The following is a 6402-nucleotide window of genomic DNA, read 5'->3' as shown; positions in this document are numbered from 1 at the left end:
TACAAGTTCACGCCAACTCACTGGAGAGGCATTGCTCAAGAGCGACTCCTGGGGCACCAGATGCAGGCGGGAGGGAGAGAGTGGGAGCGCTCCCAGCCCCCTCCCTCTGTTCTGCCTCCTTTCCCCACCCACCCTGCCAAATGCTCCCTGGTGTCTTCAGCAGGTGGCTCCCACCCCTGCCTTCAAGTCTGCTCAGGCAATTTCCCTCCTGAGATAAATGAGTTCTGAAAAGATTCCCAGGTTCTAGGCAATGCGGAACTGCCAAGGACCACATTGGCCAAAGCAAAAAGCCAAGACTGCAAACCCCTTGCAGAGATAGGAGGTGGACCCGAGTTAGGCACCTGTGTGCAGGCGGTCTTCCACAGCAGATGTTCAGTAGGGGCAGAGCTCCAGTTCTTCCAGAGTCCGGTCCCCACAACCTCAGCAACGTGCGTCTGCCTAGACTAACCTTGACTTCCCATTCCTGTGACTTTCCTTCCGGTGAACCCCTTCTCAGCTCTACAGACTCCGATTTCCTCAGATCCACTAAAGCTAACCCAGTTGAACTAACCCAGTTTCTGATTTAGGTACTTCTCTGACCCATATTTGCTAGATTCTGCCTTCTCAGAGGTGGCCAGATCTTTAGTCTCAGGATGCCAGCCTCGATGAAGACACACAGAGGATCAGTAGCTCATCTGTGAAAAACATTGAACTCTTCTCGGATGGTTTATGAGAAACATTGCACTTGTCAGTTTTCCAGAGGATTTATATAAATGAAGGAAAGAGGAGAGGACTGCCCTGATACCCACCCACTGGAAGTCTGTTCAGTGCCCTCTGGAATTTTATTCCCTGATGCTTTGTAGAGATGGTTTGACCTTGACAGCTTGATCTCTAATCTCCTGGGCCTTTTTGTATCAGTGTGTTCAGGTTTTTAAAAAGTAAACATACAGTAAATCTAACTCTGTTTATGTGTATGTGCATGTGTCTTACATTCAGTTCTATGAGTTTTAACACCTTTATGAAAAGAAAGTGAAGTCACTCAGTCGTGTCCGACTCTTTGGGACCCCATGGACTGTAGCCCACTAGGCTCCTCCATCCATGGAATTTTCTAGGCAAGAGTACTGGAATGGGTTGCCATTTCCTTCTCCTGGGGATCTTCCCAACCCGGGGATCAAACCTGGGTCTCCCGCATTGCGGGCAGATGCTTTACCGTCTGAGCCAGCAAGTATCACCACTAACAAGATACAGAACAATTCTATCACCCAAGACACTCCTTTTGAATATTCAAGGTTTATTTTAAGGCCTTAATCACATTTAAAAAAAAACAAACAGGAAATGGTTAATAAGCTCCGTAGAAAAGCTAAAAAAGATAACCTGTCGGCAATATTTAAAGGGAATTGTCATCCCTTCATCCAAGGTTAGATTACTTCTATAGGATGAGGACAAATGCTCACGATCTCAAGTTCTAAGTGGGTTCTTAGGCTGTCTTCCCAGGCAAGTTGGCTCAGTTATTCCCTCCTACTCAGACGAGCAAGAGCTACTTAGCTCAGGAAAAACATTCTTGTAATGGGAACTTGATGATTTAAAGTTACACCCATCATACCTATTCTTCTGAGTATAACTCACATGACTCTGAAATCATTAGGCCAGAGTCATGAGATCTGAAAATGAACTGTCAGTGTGATCATACTCATTCAATTTCAAGGTGTTATCATCTAGATTTGGGGGGATATCCCACACACTCATATACCGATACACTCTTACTCCATGACAAAATACAAGCATAAAGAATAAACTGTCAGAAAATCAAGATTCCAACCATGCTTTGAGCTTAAGAAAAAAATGTTGGTATTATAGAATCTCTCTCTCTCTCTCTGTATGTATATATATATATTTTTTTTTTGTAAGAGAAAGTGACTGATAAACCAAAGGAAAAAAAACAGCTTTGAGAAATAGTTCAGCTTTGAGAAATTCACAATGTTCCTATGCTTAATGCCGAATTTTTCTGAACATTCAAACAATATTCTTGTCAAGTAATTTTAACATTTTAAATTCTTCTTCAAGCAAGGAGTGAGGTTGCCACTAACACAGCATCTTCAACAGAAAGAGAGAGTTGCTGGCCAGGGCTCTGCAGATGTTGTAGGCAAGGAAAGCCTGGACTATGTTGTGATAATAAACAGCCACCTAATCTCAGCAGTGTTTTGCAATAGTTTCTCATTCTTCCCCCCTCCTAAAAGAGAGATTGATACAGCATAGAAAGATGCATGCAAGGATGGATGGATGGATGGATAGATAGATAAGTGATAAAGTAATCATAGCAAAATGTTAATTACAAAGTCCAGGTGATGGGTATGTGGATTTTTGCTGTCTGTCTTTGTTGTCCAGGTCTTTCCATTTTCTGTTTCAACTTTTTCACAATAAAGGTTTAGTGAGAACAGTTTATTTCTCATTTATGCTCCAGGTCCAATAAAGGTTGACTAGGGTTCTGCTCCATGTCTTCTCACGTCAGGATGCAGGATGATGGACCATCTTGAAAGTGGTCAGTTGCTGTGGTGAAGGAAAAAGAGCTCCGCTGGCTATTATGCAGACAGTTGGCTATTTCAGCCTGGAGGTGACTCATGTCATTTGTGCTCACAACTCATTGACCTGAGCTCCTCTCACATGGCCCTACCCCCGTCATGAGAGTGCAATCCTGTCATGTGCCTAGATAGCAAAGAGTTATAAACACTTGGTGGGCAGCACAAAATGATGGTCCTGACATAAATAGACTCTTTCCAAGAACCACGCACCTTAATCCTGTCATCATTAATGATACTAACATGAAAAGTCATATTGACTTTAAGAAATGTCAGACAGAAAACTCAGATGCTTTTCCTTTCTCAGCCACTTGCCTACTTTCAGTCTGCTTTAAAGGGAGCAGAACTAATCTGTTAAAGGCTAATAAATCCCAAACTTCTTGCTGTTTTTTTTTCCTTTTTTTTCAGTCAGTCAGTCAGCCAGCTAGCTCTTTCTAGAATCTCATCGCTTTTTTATTGAGTCAGCTTATTTTCACCGAGTTAGTCAGAATACATGGAAGTCATCCAGGGAACTTCAGAAAAGCAGGAGTTAGATGGGAGCTGGTGACAGTTTTCAGAAATGGGGTCATCAAAGAAAACATTTTAATAAACACGACTTCAGAAGAATTCTGGACTCAACATTTTAGAGGAATCAGGAAAGACTTCATTGCTGAGATGACATTTAAGTTGGCACTCCAAGGCATCTGCTAGGTAGAAAATGGAGCAGAGCATTCCAAGCAGAGGGTACAGGCAGTGTGGTGCCAAGAAAACTGAACCAGTTCTGACTATCTGAAGGAGAATCAGAGATCCACATGGCCAGAGGCTGGAGTGCCTGTCAGGATTACTGTTCTAGCACGAGACTGGGGCCAAAAATATTGTCATATTTTTCACATGTCAGTAAATAAAATACCATATTTTTATTTGGTATTAATACCAAATAAACACCATACTTGCTAAGAAAATATGGAATTAGTCTTATCTAATGCTCTAACAGTAGTTCCTATGACTTCCAAGAGTAAAGTTTCTCTCCAAGTAATCTGTTTGTAGAGAGCTGTAGGTTTCTAACTAAATACAGAGTTTCTAGGAATGGAATACTTTTATTTATTGACAATAATTTAGAGTCATCTATATAGATTTCATCAATCCACAGTAATTTTTTGAGGGAAAGGCATTGACCTAGTAGACTGCAAGTGAAGGAAGGCAAAACCACCAGTTTAAAAAAATAAACACTGCAGGAATGTGGGCACGTGATGAAGTCATTTTAAATACAATGTGTCAGGAGGAAGGTGTTTTGCATGTGACATATTATTTAATCCTAACACACTTTGGGAAGTGGATAGTAATGTCACCATTTCGCAAATAAGAAAACTGAGGAACAAATAGTTTCTTATAAAATCATCTGTTTAAACTCGAGCCTTATTTTTCAACATCTGAGACTTTTTTTTCCCTAAAAAACAGAGATTTGACTTGTGCTGCCTACCTCACAGAGCTGTTGGGAGGATTAAAAGAAATAACAAACAGAACTTTTGACATCAGTTTTGACCTTTCCCTGGTTTTAAGTTTTCTGATTCAGTCCTGATGTTTACATATTATTAAGAACTGGCTCTTTGTAAAAGAGACTCTTGAAGCCTGTTGGTGGAGAAAGTCTTTCCCTAATATATCTGAAAATATACTGATTCAAACTATTTGTTTTTAAATAATTAAAAATATTGTCTTTGCATGCATTCTTCTCCTTTTCCTTCTTCCACTTCTCCTTTTCCTCCTCTCCTCCTTTCCCTCTTCTTCCTCTTCCCCTTCTCTTTCTTCCTCTTCTTCTCCTCCTTCTTCTTTCTCTCCTCCTTCTTCATGTTTTATATAAAACCAAAGCACAAACTTTGACCATTATCCATGCATGGAGTATCTTTTTAAACACCTTCAGTTTTTCTTTTTGCATTTTAATGGTTTTAGTTGAAAATGTATTTTTTCCCTATCTTTTTAAATAACATCTCATGGACAGAGGAGTCTGGCAGGCTACAGTCCATGGGTCGCAAAGAGTTGAATATGACTGGGCCCAAACACACCAAGTAATAATGTTATGTGTTCATCAGTTAATTTTATATGGATTAACTTACTTAATCTTCACAACAACTCTTTCTTTAAGGTAAATACTGTTATTATCTCCATTTTCCAACTGAGAAAATGGAAGCAAAGAGATATTAAGTGACTTGCCTAAGATCACACAGATAATAAGAGGCTGAGTCAGGTTGTGAATTGAGGCATCTTGGCTCCAGACTGAACTCTTAAAACACTGGGTCATGATGTAGCATTTCTGAAGATAATGGATCACCTTCCTAAATAAATCAGAGTCATGATTATGTATAATAATTTTTATTGATATTCACAGAAACTATTGTTTAATTCAGAATTATGTCCCTATCTACTATGCTTTTTGACTTACCTTCTTCTTTCAATATTTTTTCTCTTTGTCCTCTCTCTGTGAAAAAATTATTTTCAGTATATTGACCTACAAATTGCCATCTTTCCTCTAGTTACTCTGCTCCCAATTTTCTAAGAGCCAGAGACCAGGTCACCGTATAAATTAGAAATGTCTTTAAAATATGAGTCATGAGGTCTTGAGAGAAGACCTAAGCCTTTATTGACTGGACTTTGTGACATCTGTGATGGAGATCTTCACTTTTTGGCATGTTTTCTGTTCTCAACTGGGATTCTGGATAGTTTAGGTGGCTGGATAAGTGACTTCTCAATAAGCAAGGTGTCACAAAATAGAAATTAAAGGCATTTCTACTGTTCCAAAGTGTTTCAGTCATCATAGTATTTAGAAGGATGGCCTACTTCCTCAAGCTTCTGGGTAGCCATCCGATGCTTAGAAGTAGAGAGACATGGCCACAACTTGTATAAAAATAGCCCTTCCAGATGGTCGAGGGGCAAAGTTACAACTCAGCAGCTTGATATAGCTGAGCACTTGAATTTAGGAGTCGGAGGAGAGCTATGCCGAGAAGTAGCCAGAGAGACTGGGCTTGAGTCCAATCATAAGTAGAACAGGAGATGCCAGGAGAGATCACTTAACGTGGCAGATTAGCTGTAAAGATTTCCTGTTTACTTCTTCTTCATCTCCTCCTCACCTCACTGGATTCAACCTTACCTCCTAGCCTCAAGGGAAACACACACACACATTCTTAAAAAAAAAATAAGGGGTACAAAGTAGAGGTATAAACCATGAATCTTAATGTGCATTAGAATTCCACTAGCCAACTCAATTTAGCCACAAGCAGAATATGGTGAGCACTGAAACCCACCCAGCATGTCTCTAGGACTTGGACCCTCCAGCTTCTGGGTTGGAGTTCATCTTCTCTCTTTTTGGTGGGAGGGTGTGTCCAGTGATATGCACCATATTTCCCCCAGCCCTACCTTAAGTCATTCCAAGCTCAAAAATGGAAGCCTCTAGTTAAAAAAAAAAAAAAAAAAAAAAAAAACATGGAAAATGACCAAAGTCATGATATTGCTTCTAACTCTCAAAACAAATACTAAGGCTCTGATGAATGAGTCACTAGTTTGTTTCCCAAATGAGAATACTTACTCAGCAAATGTTTCAACAGGCTAAGATATGTAGTTTTCACATTTACTCTACCTTCTAATAACTCTGCATTTCCCCTGGATATTCTGGAAGAAAACTTAAGCCTCTGCCTGTAGCAAATCTATTACTTTAAATATCTCAATGTTTGAAGTCAAGTGTTAACTTTTAAAATACAGTAATTAGGAATGGATGAATGCTAACATGTAGCAGCAGTTGTAATAGACACTATCATTTTTGAAAAACAAGCGAATTGAGAAGCATACTCCTCTCTTTTAGTACCACTCGCGATTAGCC

This window comes from Muntiacus reevesi, chromosome 3 (genome assembly GCF_963930625.1).
Source record: "Muntiacus reevesi chromosome 3, mMunRee1.1, whole genome shotgun sequence".
Lineage (NCBI taxonomy): Eukaryota > Metazoa > Chordata > Mammalia > Artiodactyla > Cervidae > Muntiacus > Muntiacus reevesi.
The sequence above is the reverse complement of the archived record's forward strand: the minus strand, read 5'-3'. Positions refer to the sequence as shown.